The 20,607-nt window shown below is 42.0% G+C and overlaps 1 pseudogene; it reads right to left on the bottom strand.

Moving 5' to 3' along the window:
* Positions 1-2,305: 2,305 nt before the first annotated feature.
* LOC118360550 (PAN2-PAN3 deadenylation complex catalytic subunit PAN2-like) lies at positions 2,306-19,541 on the bottom strand (annotated as a pseudogene).
* Positions 19,542-20,607: the final 1,066 nt, after the last annotated feature.

Here is a 20,607-nt window from a genome sequence, read left to right as displayed (position 1 = left end):
TGGGTGGTCGTCATCGCAGGATCCCGTCCAATAACCCAAATAGCACGTTTTAGGCCTAATTCAAATCCATTTTATCATTTATAAATACGTTCACCCAGTGTCTACTCATTTAAATTGCAACTCTGTGAAGCGTTAACCAATAAAAATCAAACATTTTTACCTGCTCCAGAAAAACATTTTCAAAAGCTGCAAAAGTAAATAGCTTACCACCCGTCGTTCCTGCACAAATGTAGGGCAGCTAACAAAAACGTATTGGACATAGCAAAATTAGGCCAAGAAAGAGTTTCTGTTGAAGAAAACTTTTCAATGGTTTATTATGACAAGCAGACAAGCAGACTGGAAGAAGCCTAGGTTGACCTATTCAAGATAAATTACACCCGTCTCACCTGGAATTACAGAAGCAATCATTTCCAAGTATGGTCAGCAGGGGTTGCTATAAACTCGTGCCGTCACACAATGTCGCACTACACTACAATATATGGGATAATTAGCCCTCAAAGTGAAACATGGGTTACCCCACCTCTGTTTTGGTAAAAATGAATGATATCAACATACATTTTTAACCATGTTTTGAGGCTATATAGTGTTGGTTTAAATTTCACATTGTTTAAAAACATTGGTGTAAAACACCCTTATATTTATGGTTCTGCTGGGGTATGACAGTTGAAATAAGTTCATGAAGCATATTTAAAATGGTTTCTCAAATGATTGCCTCGCCTGGTTCACCAACTACTTCTCTGATAGAGTTCAGTGTATCAAATCAGAGGGTCTGTTGTCCGGGCCTCTGGCAGTCTCTATGGGGGTGCCACAGGGTTCAATTCTTGGACCGACTGTCTTCTCTGTATACATCAATGATGACGCTCTTGCTGCTGGTGAGTCTCTGATCCACCTCTACGCAGACGACACCATTCTGTATACTTCTGGCCCTTCTTTGGACACTGTGTTGACAACCCTTCAGGCGAGCTTCAATGCCATACAACTCTCCTTCTGTGGCTTCCAATTGCTCTTAAATACAAGTAAAACTAAATGCATGCTCTTCAACCGATCGCTGCCTGCACCTGCCCGCCTGTCCAACATCACTACTCTTATTATTATTATTATTATTATATTATTATTATTATTATATTATCACTACTCTGGATGGCTCTGACTTAGAATATGCGGACAACTACAAATACCTATGTGTCTGGTTAGACTGTAAACTCTCCTTCCAGACTCACATCAAACATATCCAATCCAAAGTTAAATCTAGAATTGGCTTCCTATTTCACAACAAAGCATCCTTCACGCATGCTGCCAAACATACCCCAATCCTTGACTTCGGCGATGTCATTCACAAAATAGCCTCCAATACCCTACTCAATAAATTGGATGCAGTCTATCACAGTGCCATCCGTTTTGTCACCAAAGCCCCATATACTACCCACCACTGCGAACTGTACGCTCTCGTTGGCTTGCCCTCGCTTCATTCTCGTCGCCAAACCCACTGGCTCCAGGTCATCTACAAGACCCTGCTAAGTCCCCCCTTATCTCAGCTCGCTGGTCGCCATAGCAGCACCAACCTGTATCACGTGCCCCAGCAAGTATATCTCTCTGGTCACCCCCAAAACCAATTCTTCCTTTGGCCGCCTCTCCTTCCAGTTCTCTGCTGCCAATGACTGGAATGAAGTACAAAAATCTCTGAAACTGGAAACACATATCTCCCTCACTAGCTTTAAGCACCAGCTGTCAGAGCAGCTCACAGATTACTGCACCTGTACATAGCCCATCTATAATTTAGCCCAAACAACTACTTTATCTATCCATACTTTATGTAATTATTTTGTTCCTTTGCACCCCATTATTTCTATCTCTACTTTGCACATTCTTCCACTGCAAATCAACCATTCCAGTGTTTTACTTGCTATATTGTATTTACTTTGCCCCCATGGCCTTTTTTTGCCTTTACCTCCCTTATCTCACCTCACTTGCTCACATTGTATATAGACGTATTGTTATACTGTATTATTGACTGTATGTTTGTTTTACTCCATGTGTAACTCTGTGTTGTTGTATGTGTCAAACTGCTTTGCTTTATCTTGGCCAGGTCGCAATTGTAAATGAGAACTTGTTCTCAACTTGCCTACCTGGTTAAATAAAGGTGAAATAAATAAATAAAGTTATATTTCTCAATAATCAATGCGTATATATCATTAATGTATAAGTGTATGTAGCAACTGAGGATTCTAGCTTTTAAGCTAAATGTCTATCTCCCACTTTATCATAAAATGTGAATTAGGAAGAAAATAGAAATATTAATATACAATTCAGTGTACTATATTAAGCTTTTATTTAAAAAAAACATCACTATAAAAAGTTTATCAAAATGTTAAAATGATTTGCCCATGTAAGCAGCATAATGTACAGCATAATGACAAACACTCTTTACAAACCTAAAGAAAAATACTAAATGAAAGTAGAAATTGTTTTGACTTCTGTTTTGGAGAAGATCAAAACTGTTCAGTCCTTTTTCAAATAATGTAAATGGCAGAGTCAGATCAGGGTACTGTACAGGCAAGCAAGATTATGTGGAAAGTTGGGACACTGACACAACCTCCTTCAGCATTCTGCTCTTGTTGATAACCTGTCCAGTTTCATACTTTATGGGAGTCAATACCTTGTGAGTACTGGTTTTAACAATAAATAAAAGATTGATTGAAATGATTAAACACCAGGATTAAATCAGTTTGGCAGGAATGTCTTCAGGCACTCTTCACAGACCCTTCACTGAGGGGAAGAATGTACTGAGGGGACTACATTCAATCAACGAAGATTGATAGATCCCGTATACTGCTAATAAAAATAAAGTTAGCCCCAATAATATCCAGATCCCACCAACATTACACCCTCTAATGCAATGCCAGTTTCATACTTTTTGGGCTACCTTGACCATCTCCTGTGTCACAGTCAGGGACTTTCCAGTCTAGATTGCGGACTTTCTCATAGAGTCCCTTCAGAACTTTGCGGACTTCGTCGTTCCCTCCTCCACGACTCAGTTCCAGGTACTTCCTGTACAGAGCAAGGGCAGTCCGTACGTCCTCAATACTGTCATGGGTCTCACCTTGGATGTTAAGGTCCGGAGAAGGAAGTAGAAGTTTGCCATTTCACACAATTTGGTTGTTTCATGGATGAATTTGGAAAATGGCAGACTAAAGTAGTAATTTCTATATGACCAAAACAGTGGTGAAGGAGTATAAGCTCTTACCCAGAAAGTACCAGGCGAGGAAGCGCAAAGAGATCATCCCCTTACGAGGCATATGGAACAGGTAGACGGTGTCAACTACCTGATCCTTCAGCACCTGAGCAAGGTATATCAAAATGAGCTCCCACACTCCCTCCATTGAAATTACCTATAGGGCTGGTGTCCTGGACACATATAAAGACTAGTCCTAGGCTAAACAGCCATTTTTCAAAGCAGATTCCCCATTGAGCATGCTTTTAGTCCAGGACTAGGCTTGATCTGTCTCCGGGAAACCAGCCCATAATCTTTACTAAAACTGCAGCCAGGGGTATAGAAACACAGATAGAATTGGTTCATTTAAAAATCAGGGAAATTAAGTATACAAATTTACCAGCAAATTTATAACCCGGAAGTCCTTCTGTAAACCATGGCCAACAAAGCGTACTCCGGTGTCAATGAGGAAGCGCAGCTTCAGGTATGTTGACTTCAGAGTGGTCAAGTGCTTAGAGGAAATCTTAGCATCCAGGTCCCCTGGTTTGATGCCTGAGTACTGGGTCAGATAGTCCACCACCTGCACCAGCAAAACAGCGAGGAAGAATAAACTTTAAAAACTAAGATTAGTTAAAACTAGGTCGCTTTGTTAGGAAGCTGTCACATCAGATTTGACTGCATAGCAATAATTATCTGGACATCCATCCATCCTGTTAAAGTAGTCATTATTATTGCCAGGGCGAGAGGGGCTGCATTACCTGCTCCTGAGTAGAGATGTAGTCATCGATGAACGGTACTCCCTCGTTGGGACCCTGACCACGCACGCAGGTGATCCGTGCCACAGACATCTGACTAGACTTAATGGTGGACTTGGTGCCGTCGCTGCGTAGCTCTGCCTCCTCCTATATATAGACAGTATGCGGTCCATAAGGGGGAATTTAAACAGTGGATCTCCAAGCAGAGCTCCTTGATGTATCACAGTTGTTAATTATTATCCTCATTGCTATGTTGCTAGGGTGAAGCTTCCCCTATTATACACCTGTTAAATGGTTAAGGTTAGGATCTGGGCAGGAAAAACTGATCCCGGATCTGTACCTAAAGGAACCTTCTACCTAGATACATTGTTGACCTAGCATACTCTGACTTACAGTGCATTCTGAAAATATTCAGACCCCTTGACATTTTCCACATTGTTACGTCACAACCTTATTCGAAAACTTATTAAATAAATTCCTAATGTATCTACAGACAATACCCCATAATGACAAAGCGAAAACAGGGTTTTATACATTTTTGCAAATATATATATATATTTTTTACAGAAATACCTTGTTTTCATAACTATCCAGACCCTTTGCTACCTGTGGTACAGTCAATTGATTCAACATGATTTGGAAAGGCAAAAACATGTCTCTATATAAGGTCCCACAGTTGACAGTGCATGGCAGAGCAAAAACCAAGCCATGAGGTCAAAGGAATTGTTCGTAGAGCTCCAAGACAGGATTGTTTTCGAGGCACAGATCTGGGGAGAAGGGCCTTGGTCAGGGAGGTGACCAAGAACCCGATGGTCATTCTGACATAGCTCTAGAGTTCCTTTGTGGAGATGAGAGAACAACCATCTCTGCAGCCCTCCCACCAATCAGGCCTATATGGTAGAGTGTCTAGATGGAAGCCCCTCCTCAGTAAAAGGCACATGACAGCCCGCTTGGAGTTTGCCAAAAGGCATCTAAAGGACCATGAGAAGCAAGATTCTCTGGTCTGATGAAACCAAGTTTGAACTCTTTGGCCTGAATGCCAAGCGTCACGTCTGGAGGAAACCTGGCACCATCGCTACACTGAAGCATGATGGTGGCAGCATCATGCTGTGGGGATGTTTTTCAGCGGCAGGGAATGGGAGACTAGTCAGGATCGAGGGAAAGATGGACGGAGCAAAGTACAGAGAGATGCTTGATGAAAACCTGCTCCAGAGCACTTAGGACCTCAGACTGGGTCGAAGGTTCACATTCCAACAGGACAACAACTCTAAGCACACAGCCAAGACAATGCAGGAGTGGCTCCAGGACAAGTCTCTGAATATCCTTGAGCAGGGGTTCTTAAACTTTTTCAGCCTGGGACCCGAATGAGAAATTCTATGTTTTCCTGGGACCCAAGCTTAGGAAAATATGCAACTATGCGTACATATCGGTACATATCGGTACATTTCATTGCCCTTATGCCTAAAAAAAGGGATATAGACAAAAACAAATAACAATGAAATACCCATAAATCTAATATTTATTTTTCCCATTAAAAACACTATTACATACCTGTCTAGGTTGGAACTGTTGCTGTTAAAATACAATAAATAATCTCATTCTGAACTGGAATAAACAGATTGATCACATCACACAGATGTCTAACAGAACACACACACACAGGCTTTTTGCTTGTGCATCCCCTAAGTAACAGTACAGATAAAAATAACCAGGCCTACTGTACCTCTTACTGTATAAATTATTGTTGATAGAAAGTCTAGGTTGGAACTGTTGCTGTTAAAATGCATATTTTTATTTTTAACTGGAATAAACTGATTGATCACATCACACAGATGTAGACCAGAACACACACACACACACACACACACACACACACACACACACACACTACTAATGAGAGGTGTGTGGCTGGTTAAGGTTTTCAACAAGCAGGTCTAATCTGGGATCAGTTTTTGACAGTGCAATACTGAGGTGATGCTCAGCATTGACACTGTTTCTGTACTTGAGAACCCTGACTTGCATAGGTATGTGGTGCCAAACTGGATCTGAACATCTACTGCTTTCTCAGTCAGGCAGGAGATCGCTTCCTGCTGAAGATGAGCAACCCAGAACTGTGTTAGTCTCAAAAAGCATCTTGCTTCAATCAGTTTATTCCAGTTCAGAATAAAAAATATTACTTGTAACAGCCACAGTTCCAACCTAAACTTGTTTTCAACAATAATTTCCACAGTAAAATGTACAGTAGGCCTAAATTTTCCATCTTCATCTGTACTGTTTCTTAGGGATGCACTATCAGTAGCTAGTTAGCTTGCTTTGGCTAACGTTAATGACAACAATGCCTTGTTAGTTGACTTACTTTTCCACTTTCGAAGCACTGTTTCCTGAAGCATTCTGCCCTGTTCTGAAATAACTCCCTGGGTTTACCGTCATGTTTTGCCTGGATGTTTGGTCAGGACGTGTCATTTTATTAATTTGTTCGTTTTGAGATACTCATTACTAAGCACTTCCCCACACAAAACACATTATGGGCGCTCCTTGTTATTTCTCAAAGTTTGTATAAAAGAGACCGATCTTGAAAGGATCTGCAGAGAAAAATGGGAGAGACTCCCCAACTACAGTTGTGCCAAGCTTGTAGCATCATAACCAAGAAATCTCGAGGCTGTAATCACTGCCAAAGGTGCTTCAACAAAGTACTGAGTAAAGGGTCTGAATACTTATGTACATTTGATATTGCATTTTTTTATTTTTAATACATTTGCAGAAAATTCTACAAACCTGTTTTTGATTTGTCATTATGGGGTATTGTGTGTAGATTGATGAGGGGGAAAAAAACGAGGGATGCACCGATATTACATTTTTGGCCGATACTGACATCTAATATTTTCCTTGCCAAAAAAACAATAACGATAACCGATATTGACATTTTTTTCAGCCTTTTAAGTATTATAGTACAGTTAAATATTTAACACACACACATGGACGCAGCGGTCTAAGGCACTGCATCTCAGTGCAAAAGGCATCACCACAGTCTCTGGTTCGAATCCAGGCTGCATCACATCCGGCCGTGACACAATTGGCCCAGCGCCGTCCGGGTTTGGCCTGGGTAGGCCGTCATTGTAAATAAGAATTTGTTCTTAACTGACTTGCCTTGTTAAATAAAAAGTTACACACACCACATTGACCAAAAAGTTATTTTGTTGGTATTTACTTATGTCCCCATTACCAGTAAAACATCATCAAAACCTATTTCTTTCACTTACTTGCTGTGCTGTTTCGTTTCGTTCACAGCCTCAAATTTGAACCCCACGGTGTGTTGGCAGTTTTGTTGAGCAGGCGTTTTCAATACCATGACAGAGGGTATCACGTCTGCTGCAGACGCAGTTGATTAGCTTATTTCTCGAGTCAGTTGTTCGAATGGCGCTAACTAGTGTATTCATGTTTCCAAGTTTTAAACATGTTCTCAAATGCCATTGAAATGGCAGCAGTGGTATGACAACCAGCACATTCATGAGCATGCAATACGGCTTTCCTCAGTACGAAATCCTTATCAACCCACTGTGCTGTCAGACTCAGCCTGCTCATGGGGCTGATATCGCTGGTCCAAATGTCAGTCATGAAGCTAATAGCAGTGACACCCATAACACGTAGCTCATAGATGTACGTTTCAACAATACTGTAACTCCGGTAGGGCAACATCTGAAAAAAAGTGTGTACCGGGGCTCGACCAGTCGGCGAAAGCCAACATTGTCCACGACAGAAGATGGTTGATTGTCAAGGGTAATAAATTCCATTATCTTGGAGTTAATGGATTTCACCTTTGAGTTGTCACGCTGAAATTTTCTTACTGTTTCAAATGACTGCTGGACTTGAACTTGTTTAGTTGTTGGAAGTGTGCGCTTAGTATTTTTCTGCTTTTGTTCTGTGTAGCGCTGTATTTTTCGTGGCGTCGTTATGTCATCTACTTACATTATATAGGTATGCACGTCAGCTTTGATGTTGGCATTTTTAGCTAATATCGTCCGATTCCGATATGCTCACCAATATATCGTGCATCCCTAAAAAAAACGATTTAATCTGTTTTAGAATAAGGCTATAACATAACTAAATGTGGGAAAGGTCAAGGGGCCTGAATACTTTCCGAATGCACTGTATACTCTAAATCCAGCAATCACACCTGCCAGACTGACCTGGTTGAGGGTGACAAACTCAGCGTCCAGTCCCACGAGGTCCCCGGCCCGGGGCCTCTCACTGACAAGGATGGGGATGAACGTGGCGTGGCTCTTCCTCTGCTTCCGCGCCAGCGAAGCCTCTGTCAACAGCACACTGGCCTCGATGGGGTTCTTAACTGGGGAAGACAGACAGGCATCAAGTGTCGGGGTGGGTATGTTCTTAAACAGGTAATGAGTGCAGTCATACACAGTACCACAACCATCCCTCATCTTCACAGAGGATGTCAAGGTTATGTTGTGGAGTGGCATGCACTAAAGCAAATATCTACTGCTGAAATTACCTTATTTATTTTATATGATTTAAATGAAATCCTGTATGTAAAATGTATGGCAATCCACGGTCATGTTGACCCTGATCAGATAAATAAAGAAACTGTAACAGACAATGAGTGGATGGCTTACTGCGTAGGTCGTATTTGGAGTGGTAGTTTCTCTTGGCGTAATACAGGATGGCTGGAAGCTTCCAGTTCACATCAAACTGTGCTGCTTCAGCCTGAGACACATGAACAAAAACAAAATACAAACACATGGTTATATTTGAGGAATTGATAACAGCTCATTTATTGATAAGATATTTGATGTGTTGATTCAGTGAGTAACCAAAGATGACCTTGTCAATTGGCTCAATCAGGAAGTAATTGAATAGATACCACTGCTGATGTGTTACCCCCTTACACCGCAATATCAACAAAAATAAGTTAGTCAAATACGGTTTTCAAATAGAACTTTTAGCCTTTCATTCTCCTTTTTTATTTTAATGCAGATAGATTGTGGCTTTTATCAATGTAATTGTCTGCATAATTTCCATTCCCAATATATATTTTTGAAATATATTTCCTTCTTTATTATTTTCCCCTAACCCTAGTAATATATGCCATTTAGCAGACGCTTTTATCCAAAGCGACTTACAGTCATGTGTGCATACATTCTACGTATGGGTGGTCCCGGGGATCGAACCCACTACCCTGGCGTTACAAGCGCCATGCTCTACCAACTGAGCTACAGAAGGAGAACTAAACTAATGGACAACAATACTTATGCTTCCAATTCCAGCTTTTACATACTACATACATTTCATGGACAGTATATTTTACATTAGTTAACTATTGTTTGTTTTTAGCCCCAGCCTTCAGCCAAACTTCAACCCCTCACATCTTATCACTGTAGACTATCCAGTTTTGATTTCTAGCTGCCATATATTTTTCCACTGTGCTGTTTCAAAAGTTCTGAACCTTTCTATTCTCATAGTTTCTACAGATTATAAATTAAAGAAACACCTTTGCTAAGAGTATTATTATATTATTGATGGATTGACTGACTTTTCAAATCACCCAGCAGTGCTAATCACAGAGTTAACTCCAAGTAAATGTTGCAATTTTTCAGCCATTCCTGAACCTGCGACCTTAAAGCAAGCTACATATGGGCAGTACCAAAACAAGTGATCTAATGATTCTGTCTCTTCGCAGCAAAATCTGCAGAGCTGGAATGGTCGTATATATATATATAAATAAATCAGGGGGTGGAAACATCATGCTTTGGGGCTGTTTTTCTGCAAAGGGACCAGGACAACTGATCCGTGTCAAGGAAAGAATGAATGGGGCCATGTATCGTGAGATTTTGAGTGAAAACCTCCTTCCATCAGCAAGGGCATTGAAGATGAAACGTGGCTGGGTCTTTCAGCATGACAATGATCCCAAACACACCGCCCGGGCAACGAAGGAGTGGCTTCGTAAGAAGAATTTCAAGGTCCTGGAGTGGCCTAGCCAGTCTCCAGATCTCAACCCCATAGAAAATCTTTGGAGGGAGTTGAAAGTCCTTGTTGCCCAGCAACAGCCCCAAAACTTCACTGCTCTAGAGGAGATCTGCATGGAGGAATGGGCCAAAATACCAACAACAGTGTGTGAAAACCTTGTGAAGACTTACAGAAAACGTTTGACCTCTGTCATTGCCAACAAAGGGTATATAACAAAGTATTGAGATAAACTTTTGTTATTGACCAAATACTTATTTTCCACCATCATTTGCAAATAAATTAATTAAAAATCCTACAATGTGATTTTCCGGGTTTTGTCCCCTCATTTTGTCTATCATAATATTTTTAAGTGGGAGAACTTGCACAATTGGTAGCTGACTAAATACTTTTTTGCCCCACTGTGTATCTATCTATTGGTTGCAAGAATTTTGTATAATAATTTAAATGGAGTTTTGAATCCGGCGTCGTTTTGTGTATCAGTTCATGAACCATGGAATCGGTACGTAAAAAATCTCCTCCCAACTATTTTGCAGTAATGCTACGATCAGTTGTTTGCAATTTTGCATAGCGCAGACATTTCCATATATTGTTGTTAACTGCATGTGTGACATAACTCCACAAGTCCTATTTAGGATTTAATTTACAAAGATTATATATTTTTTGTGTGTGTGTAATTTTACCCCCTTTTTCTCCACAATTTTGTGATATCCAATTGCGATCCAATTACAATCTTGTCTCATCAGTGCAACTACCCAAAGGGCTTGGGAGAGGCGAAGGTTGAGTCATGCGTCCTCCGAAACATGACCCGCCAAGCCACGCTTCTTAACACCCATTAACCCGGAAGCCAGCCACAACAATGTGTCGGAGAAAACACCTTTCAACTGATGACCGAAGTCATCATGCAGGGGCCTGGCCTGCCACAAGGAATTGCTAGAGCGCGTTGAGCCTAATAAAGCCCCCCCGGCCAAACCCTCCCCTAACCTGGACAACGCTGGACCAATTGTGCGCCACTCGGGAGGCCCCTGATTGTACAATTTTTAAACACTTTTTCCAAAAATTATGTTTTTTTAATCAATTAGTATATTTGAGATTAAACTGAAATTGCAACCAGCTTTCTAAAGCTTGTTTTAAAAATAGTGATATTTTGGAGATTATTTCATTTTCAAATCTGAATGAAGGAAAAAAAGCAATTCTTGAACTCGGGGTGAGACATCAGATTTAAGTAAAGTTGAATTAAATTGTTTTTTTTACTCATCTATCTACACACAATACCCAATCATGACGAAGCAAAAACAGGTTTTTAGACATTTTTGCAAATGTATATCATTTTTTGATATCTCACTTACATAAGTATTCAGACCCTTAACTCAGCACCTTTTGGCAGCGATTACAGCCTCAAGTCTCCTTGGTTATGACGCTACAAGCTTGGCACATCTGAATTTGGGGAGTTCCTCCCATTCGGGTTATATCCTGCCTGGTTGGCCCAGTCCGGAGGTATCGTCGGATGGGGCCACAGTGTCTCCCGACCCCTCCTGTCTCAGCCTCAAGTATTTATGCTGCAGTAGTTTATGTGTCAGGGGGCAAGGGTCAGTCTGTCTTATCCGGTGTCCTGTGGGATTTGAAGTATGCTCCCTCTAATGCGCTCTCTCTTTCTTTCTTTCTTTCTTTCTTTCTTTCTTTCTCTCTGTTTCTCTCTGTTTCTCTCTCTCTCTGAGGATCTAAGCCCTAGGACCATGCCTCAGAACAACCTGGCCTGATGACTCCTTGCTGTACCCAGTCCACCTGGCTGTGCTGCTGCTCCAGTTTCAATTGTTCTGCCTACGGCTATGAAACCCTGACCTGTTCACCGGACGCAGGTTTTTATCAAGGATCTCTATGTACCTTTCTCCGTTAATCTTTCACTCGATCCTGACTAGTGTCCCAGTCACTGCCTCTGAAAAACATCCCCACAGCATGATGCTGCCAACACCATGCTTCACTGTAGAGATGGTGCCAGATGTCCTCCAGATGTGACACTTGGTATTCAGGCCAAAGAGTTCAATCTTGGTTTCATCAGACCAGAGAATCTTGTTTCTCATGGTCTGAAAGTCTTTAGATGCCTTTTGGCATACTTCAAGCGGGCTGTCATGTGCCTTTTAATGAGGAGTGGCTTCTGTCTGGCCACTCTACCATTTAGGCCTGATTGGTGGAGTGATGCATAGATGGTTGTCCTTCTGGAAGGTTCTCTCATCTCCACAGCTCTGTCAGAGTGACCACCAGGTTCTTGGTCAAGTCCTTGACCAAGGCCATTCTCCCCTGATTTCCCAGTTTGGCTGGACAGCCAGCTTTAGGAAGAGTCTTGGTGGTTCCAAACTTCTTCCATTTAAGAATGATGGAGACCACTGTGTTCTTGGGGACCTTCAATGCAGCAGAAATGTTTTCATACGCTTCACCAGATCTGTGCTTTGACACAATCCTGTCTCGGTGCTCTACGGGCAATTCCGTCGACCTCATGGCTTGGTTGTTGCTATGTCAACTGCGGGACCTTATATAGACAGGTGTGTGCCTTTCCAAATCATGTCCAATCCATTGAATTTCCCAAAGCTGGACTCTAATCAAGTTGTAGAAACATCTCAAGGACGATCAATGGAAACAGGATGCAGCTGAGCTCAATTTTGAGTCTCATAGCAAAGGTTCTGAAAACTTATGAAAATATGGTATTTCTGTTTTTCTAAAAACCTGTTTTCACTTTGTCATTATGGGGTATTGTGTGTAGATTGATGAGGATTTATTTTTTGAATACATTTTAGAATAAGTCTGTAACAAAGTCAAGGGGTCTGAATACTTTCCAAATTCATTATATAAATAGGCCCATTTAAATTTTTGTCTGGCTTGCCGTTCCAAATTAAGTGGAATATTTTTAGGGAGGGTTAGGGAGGATTTGGCCGGTAGGTACAAAAGGAGACAAAGCGGGCCTCCAGAGTGGTGCAGTTATCTAAGGCACTACATCGTAGTGCTAGCTGTGCCACTAGAGATCCTGGTTTAGGTCCAGGCTCTGTCACAGCCAGCCGCGACCGGGAGATCCATGAAGCGGCGCACAATTTGGCCCAGCGTTCGTCTGGGTTAGGGGAGGGTTTGGCCGGCAAGGATGTTCTTGTTCCATCCCGCATTAGCGACTCCTGTGGCTTGGCCGGGAGCAATGCACGCTGACACAGTTGCCAGGTGTACGTTGTTTCCTCTGACACATTGGTGCGGCTGGCTTCCGAGTTAAGCGGGCATTGTGTCAAGAAGCAGTGCGGCTTGGCTTGGTTGTGTTTCAGAGGACGCACGGCTCTCGACCTTCGCCTCTCCCGAGTCTGTACAGGAGTTGCAGCGATGTGACAAGACTGTAATATGCCAATTGGATATCATGAAATTGGGGAGAAAAAAAGGGTAAAAAATACAAAAATTAAGAGAAAAATAATGAAGCCAAAGTCATCACTAAACACACCAGATGCTCTAGTATACACTAAAGAAATATTTAGTTATCCACAAGCTGATTTAATTCCTATCATTGATAGTGCAATAAACGCAAATAATTTTAAAGAATATCTGTTCGTTTTTTGATTGCTTGGGCATAAAAATGTTAAAACAAAAGTTAAAAGGTACAGTAAAAATGTGTGCAAATGATCAGTGTCACCTGCTGCTGGCTCCTCGGTAGGCCTGTGGCCCCTCCTGCTCCTGGGTCTCCTGGTGGAGCTGGGTGAGGATGAAGCGGTTCCAGCTCTGGATGAGACGGCCCAACCTGGCCTTCCCCGTCTGCTCATCAGAGTCAGCCAGGATCAGACCCAGGGCAGACGCCTCTGGGATAGTTCAGAAAGCTCTGAGGAAATTACTAGCCTGTGAGAGGGGACAGTGGTTGCAATAAGTGAATGGCAATGGGAGTAGGCAGCAGGACGGTTTAATTGTGGCCAGTCAGTTCAGTACATACATACACATTATTACAGTGCTCTATTACCACTCTATTACAACTCCATCAAACTGTCTTTATTACAACTCTGTTACATAAGCACACTACTACAGTGCTCTATCATGCAAAGAGTATGTTATTTTGTAGGGATAGAAAGATAGGCCATAGGACAGAGTGAGATGTGTCATGGCTATTGGTGACTACCTGACAGGGGTCTCCTGGTGACAGGTCTAGCATGTGGAAGAGGAAGCCCAGCTCACACGCCAGACAGAACTCCTTCTGACACAGGTGGTTCTGGACCAGGCAGCGGATTGGCTCCAGGAAATACAACACCTAACAAATCAGACACACAGGGGGAAAATACTCACCGTTATTTGTAAATGGGAACAAATAATGAAATAATATACGAATAAACATGGATAAATCAAATGTATATTTACACTATATAAATGAACATTTCAGATTCTCACCTGGATCATGCAGTTACAGTAAGCATTGGGAATGTGAGGTTCCAGGCCAGCAAACAGGGTCCTGTTATAATGTTTGAAGTCAAAGTATTCCAGCCCAAGTTTGGAGTATTTAATGGTGACCTGATGGGCACAAAACAATCAAAGATGTAAGCTCTCATCATTGACACAACAAGCTAATCTCAAAACCACAATGAACCACATTGTGCTCATAACACATCCATACTGTTGAACCACATATTTCACATTTACAAGTAGATAACAATGTAATAAGTAAGGGACACACCTTCCTGTATTTTTTGGGCACCATGTAGAGGTGTGGTTCTTCATCTCGACCAATAGGAGACTCAGGAACCCCCTGATTGTAGTTGTCAAAGTCCAGCTCCACCTCCTTGATCTTGTAAGGAACCTGAAATACAGCAAATAGGAGGGGATGTTTATACAAGCCAAGCATAGTTCAGAACCCAACTCTTTCTGAGACACAGAATTTGTGGATGATTGACATACCTGTTCCGGGGACGGGTGTGAGGATTGGGGGCGTAACCAATGAACCCGACATTTTGGCGTCAACAGAAGCTACAAAAAACACTATAAATATTCACTTACCTTTGAATATCTTCATCAGAAGGCAGTTCCAGGAATCCCAGTTCGACAATAAATTACTGATTTGTTCCATAAAGTTCCAAAAAGCCCATTTAGCCACTTGTTGTTAGCTTGTTCAGCCCAGCATTCAATCCTCAAAAAGCACGAGCAATTCCTCCAGACAAAAACTCAAAAAGTTCCGTTACAGGTCGTAGAAACAAGTCAAATGATGTATGCAATCCATATTTAGGATGTTTTAAACATGAATCAGCAATAAGGTTCCAACCGGAGAATTGCATTGTCTGAAGAAAAGCATAGGAACGCGAAAACACCCTCTCGTGACCGCGCGTAATGAAACCGAGGCTTTCTGCCAGACCACCCACTCAAAGAGCTATTATGAGCCCCACCTTTATAGTAGAATCATACAACCAGAATCTAAAGACGGCGACATCTTGTGGAATCCCTAGGAAGTGCATTCTCATCCATATCTAAGGTGGACATCCAATGGCACTGTTTCCTAAATTTAGTTCTCACTTCCTGTTTGGAATTCTTCTCAGGTTTTGGTCTGCCATATGAGTTCAGTTATACTCACAGACATAATTCAAACAGTTTTAGAAACTTCAGAATGTTTTCTATCCACCGGTAATAACACTATGCATATATTCCCATCTGGAAAAGAGTAGGAGGCTGTTTACTCTGGGCAAGCCTTTCATCCAAAAGTGAAAATGCTGCCCCCTAGCCTCAACAGGTTTTAACTTAGTCATCCTTCGGGCACAAGATATCTATCAAAAGCCCTCCTTGTGAAGGGACATTTTTAAGAGAGGTTGGTGTTACCCCACCTCAAGAAGCAGTGAATTCACCACATAGCCTACTTTAGCAGATCAAAGTCCCCAAAAGCTACTTACCTAGGGCTGGGAGTGGCCTGTGTGGTGACCTAGTCTGACAGTAGTGGCTCTGAGCTGGTAAAGGGCATGGGGATGAGGGACAAGGGCAACAGGTCATGGATCCAGTCCAGCTGAGGCAAGGAGTCCACCAGACAGGGCAGAGCAAATTCAGTCTCCCGTGAATAACCGTTGTAGGAGACCTCTGCGGCGTCTGACCAAAGGTGCACACCTCCTCCAGAGTCCCCAAAGACCAAGCCTGCTTGCTGGAGGACACGTCGAAGCTCATGAGCAACTGGCCAAAGGTGTTGACATGGAAGACATCAGCCAGGCTGGCTAGCCCAGTGGGTTCACAGAATTGACACTGTCCTGGGGATGGAGGGAAAAGAAAGTCTGTCTTATTTTCTGCATTCTCTGATAAATACCGCTAGCAGGCTGCACAACAAACACATTCCCCATTTGATCAATACCTGTCTGTGAGATGATGGCCAGGCGTGACGTGTACGTAGGGATGAAGCGCAAGAAGAGGGGGTCCACGTGCACCTGGAGTGGTGTCACAGCGCGCATCATGCGCAGGTCAAACACCACGAGGAAGCGGTCACACGCTAGTTCGTTCATTCCTCGACTGGAGAACCCACACGCAGCCAAGAGGTTGCCATGGACATCAAAGTCTGACAGGCTACCGGAGAAGGCATCAAACTCATGTTCTAGCTTGAAGGTGCGCAGGTCACAAAGCGACACCTGTTTGTGTGGAAGGCAAGAAGGTGAGATATATACTAATGGTTAAGGATGTAAAAAAAAAACGAGTAAGATCTTCCAAACACTGAGAAACATGAGTGGCCTTGGGCCTCTCTTGTTGTCCTTACCTTCCCAGATGTGTTCCCACAGAATAAGAAACGATTGGACTGCCGCATGATAGCTACCCCTGGAGCCTCGCCCGTAAACTAGGCATAGGAAGGAAAGATCACAATATGTACAATTATTTACCTATTGAATCACTTATTTTTGAGAGCCTATGGGCCAAAAATGTATTGCATCCTTAGAGTTAGGCCTATATTTTCACATGCTGGTGTCATGCAATACCTTTTGTGTCTGCTGCACAGTATTAAGGTCAAATTCAAGCACATAATTCTGTAGTCCACCCATGAGCATTGCGTTGTTTTCTGTCATAAGCAGACTATGCATGTCAGCTCCCTCCTCCATTCTAAAATACACACATGAATTCATTAAGACAATACCATTATACTGTACAGTATTCAAGATGCACATCCAAACTGATTTGAAACTATAACATGTTTCAACTAAATGTTGATTTTTGCAAGCATCCTTTCGGCACTCACCTTTGAACCTAAGTTAACATGGGTGTATGGTTTGCATAAAACATTTCAAATAAATGTTCCCCAACTAAAAAAAACACTCAAACTGGATCATTTGATCTCCATCTCTTCATTCAAAGACTCAATCATGGACACCCTTACTGACAGTTGTGGCGGCTTTGCGTGATGTATTGTTGTCTCTACCTTCTTGCCCTTTATGCTGTTGTCTGTGCACAATAATGTTTGTACCATGTTTTGTGCTGCTACCAATTTTTTTGAATATATACTTTTTTACCTTTATTTAACTAGGCAAGTCAGTTAAGAACAAATTATTTTTGACGTCCTAGGAACAGTGGGTTAACAGTGCCTTGTTCAGGGGCAGAATGACATATTTTTACCTTGTCAGCTCGGGGATTCGATCTTGCAACCTTTCGGTTACTAGTCCAACACTCTAATCACCAGGCTACCTTCCGCCCCGATGTTGTGATTCTGCCATGTGTTGCTGCCATGCTATGTTGTTGTCTTAGGTCTCTCTTTATGAAGTGTTGTGTCTCTTGTCACGATGTGTGTTTTGTCCTATTTTTTATTTATTTTATTTTATCCCAGCCCCTGTCCCGCAGGAGGCCTTTTGCCTTCTGGTAGGCCAACATTGTAAATAATAATTTGTTATTAACTGACTAGCCTAGTTAAATAAAGCTTAAATAAAAAGATAAATAAATCAGTAAGAACCACAATAATGTGAATCATCATTTGAAATCAACTCACAGGTAGTCGAACATGACAAGGCCTCCACGAGTTTGGCACTTGAGATTACTCTTAGAGAGAAACAGAACACCTGTCTCCATGCTCTGAATCTGACGAATATCATCAGTTGAGTGCGCCTGGAAAGAAGAGTAGCGACCCATTGTGGGACCAAAGGACATTCCATGTCCCTATGGAAAAATAGAGTGGGGAAACAATTCTGTATGTTAGAAAAATGTTGCTGAATAGCCCATATTGCAAATGTACACAAAAGTGGCAGCTGAAACCAAAGTGTACAAAAACATTTGTGGATGCACTTCATGTTCCAAGTACCAGTTGATGGATTCTGGGTTCTGACTCCTAAAACATCAAATAGGGTTAATTATCAGGTATCCTATTGAAATATTGAGTGCTATGATATAGAGAGGGTTCATACCAGAAGTTAATGGTTATCTGTAGGAGGAAGGTATATGGTGGGTGCAATTAAGTTTGGAATGTGCTGAGTGCAGGGAAAATGATCACTTGTGGCAGCACTGATAAGAGGATTGAGCACTTTGGGGCAGAGGTCAGATGAAGTGGGGAAGAACAGGTATCACGAAGGTTCTGCTTAGCAACAGAGATGCATTGGCTGTTCAGATATGTAGGAGACGCAGCATAGGAGAAAGGGTTAAATATCAGTGCTTGTGTGAATATGACTTTTGTCGGTTCAGCTGTTCGATCCTTTGGGAAGAATAAACTTGGTTTAAGCTTTCATAGTGTCCGTCGAGTTCTTACTTTGATAATTAGAACCTATATTCTGGCATAATATTTTTCTCTTACCCTGTGGTTCCCCATCCAGAGCAGCTCCTATTGCAGGTCAAAGTGAGTTGCTGTGACAGGAACGCCCACTTCTGCATGCACACTGTGGAGTTCTGAGAACATCCCTTCCATCATGTGCACAGATTTGGGTACGGCCACGGTAAAACCATCTGGATTGAGCTCCACACCTTGCAACAAGACAGGATTGAGCCATGGGTCCATTGAGGGCTCCATACCTGGCTCTAGACTCCCATGGAGGGCAGGCGCGTATTCACCCATCCCTGGGTCCAGACCGTCAAAGTTCATCATGAGTATAGCTGACCTAAAAAATAAAATGGGTGTATGTTGTTCGAATAGGCTTGCATCTTGGCTTATATACTAAATGTATGAGCCAGTTAGCTATAGGTTATGAATTATCTTTGATAGCATTGTTATAACACCAATGGCCTCTTGGTGTTACAGCTAAACTGGCCCGGTCGGCATGCCTGTCGGTATACCTACACTCACTAAGCATAATAGGTAGGTCGTCAGGGATATTGTTGTTGGTCTGCTGGATTCGTGAGCTAGGTAACCATATTGCTAGCACTGGATTGTAATAGTACAGTGTTCATTATATTCAAATGCAATGGACATAGGCTAGCTAGCTAGCTGTATCGGCCCAGCAAGTGCGACTTTCAAGCAACTGTTGGCTAGCTAACTAGCTAGTAACCGTTAGTTGCGAGCTACAGCGCTACAACTTGGATACAACTCCTAAGAATCAATGGAAATTAATAAATCAATCGTTTACCAAATGTATATATATATGTATACTGTGCCCCAAATAGCGTATCAATCTCAAGTGATAACTGTGTTATGGAGACTTCACTAGAGCCATGATTGTTTCATTCATCATAACAAACAAGTACTTCCGGAGCAAATAGTGTAACATTCACGAAACGACAAAGTTCAGAACCAACCCTCAATGTTAAAAACGTTGCAAAATACATATGCCGGTACATTGACGGTAAAATGATAGTTGCCTGGTGTTCATTTTTTAAATTAAAAGTAAATTAATGAACTCTCTCACCTCTTTGCCAGGGCAGTAAGCTTACAAAATTGAATGTTTTATTATCATTTTTGTTGTCAAGCATATGGCTTATGCCTAGGCCAAATCTAGACCTGGTAAAATGTGTATTTTAAATCTGAGTGGGAATCAGAATATATTGTATTGTTATATAAGCCTGATGGCAAGTGTTCGTGTTTTGGGAGTTTCATGTTCAACCAATTTTTTAAAATATTTTTTTGTTTTGATCATGTATTGGCTTCACCATACAAGTGGAGTTTAATTAATTGATCATCTACATTTCCTTCCCTTCTCTTTCCTTATGAAATAAAACATGTGCTCTAAAATAATAATGGCATTACTCATTGTGGTATTTGTTAGGGAGGGTTTGGCCGGTAGGGATATCCTTGTCTCATCGCACACCAGCGACTCCTGTGGCGGGCCGGGCACAGTGCACGCTACCCAAGGTTGCCTGGTGCACGGTGTTTCCTTCGACACATTGGTGCGGCTGGCTTTCGGGTTGGATGCGCGCTGTGTTAAGAAGTAGTGCGGCTTGGTTGGGTTGTGTATCGGAGGACACATGACTTTCAACATTTGTCTCTCCCGAGCCCGTACGGGAGTTGTAGCGATGAGACAAGATAGTAGCTACTAACATTTGGATACCACGTAATTGGGGAGAAAAAGTGGTAAATTAAAAAAATATATATAAAAAAAGAAAAAGAAAAACAATACTGCGTAAATGTTGTGGAGTCTGATAACTCCGAGGAGGACATTTGGAAAAAATATCCAATCCTTAGGTAAAGCTGTACAGTGCAATATGAATGTCAAGACAGATAATAGGCTGACTGGGGAGATTATTTCACACAGTCACAGTCCCGCTATAAGAGCTACAATGCTAATATTT

The sequence above is a fragment of the Oncorhynchus keta genome, chromosome 28, assembly GCF_023373465.1.
Source record: "Oncorhynchus keta strain PuntledgeMale-10-30-2019 chromosome 28, Oket_V2, whole genome shotgun sequence".
In the NCBI taxonomy this organism is placed as follows: Eukaryota; Metazoa; Chordata; class Actinopteri; order Salmoniformes; family Salmonidae; genus Oncorhynchus; species Oncorhynchus keta.
Note: the sequence above shows the minus strand (reverse complement) of the source record. Positions and strands in the feature narration are given on the sequence as shown.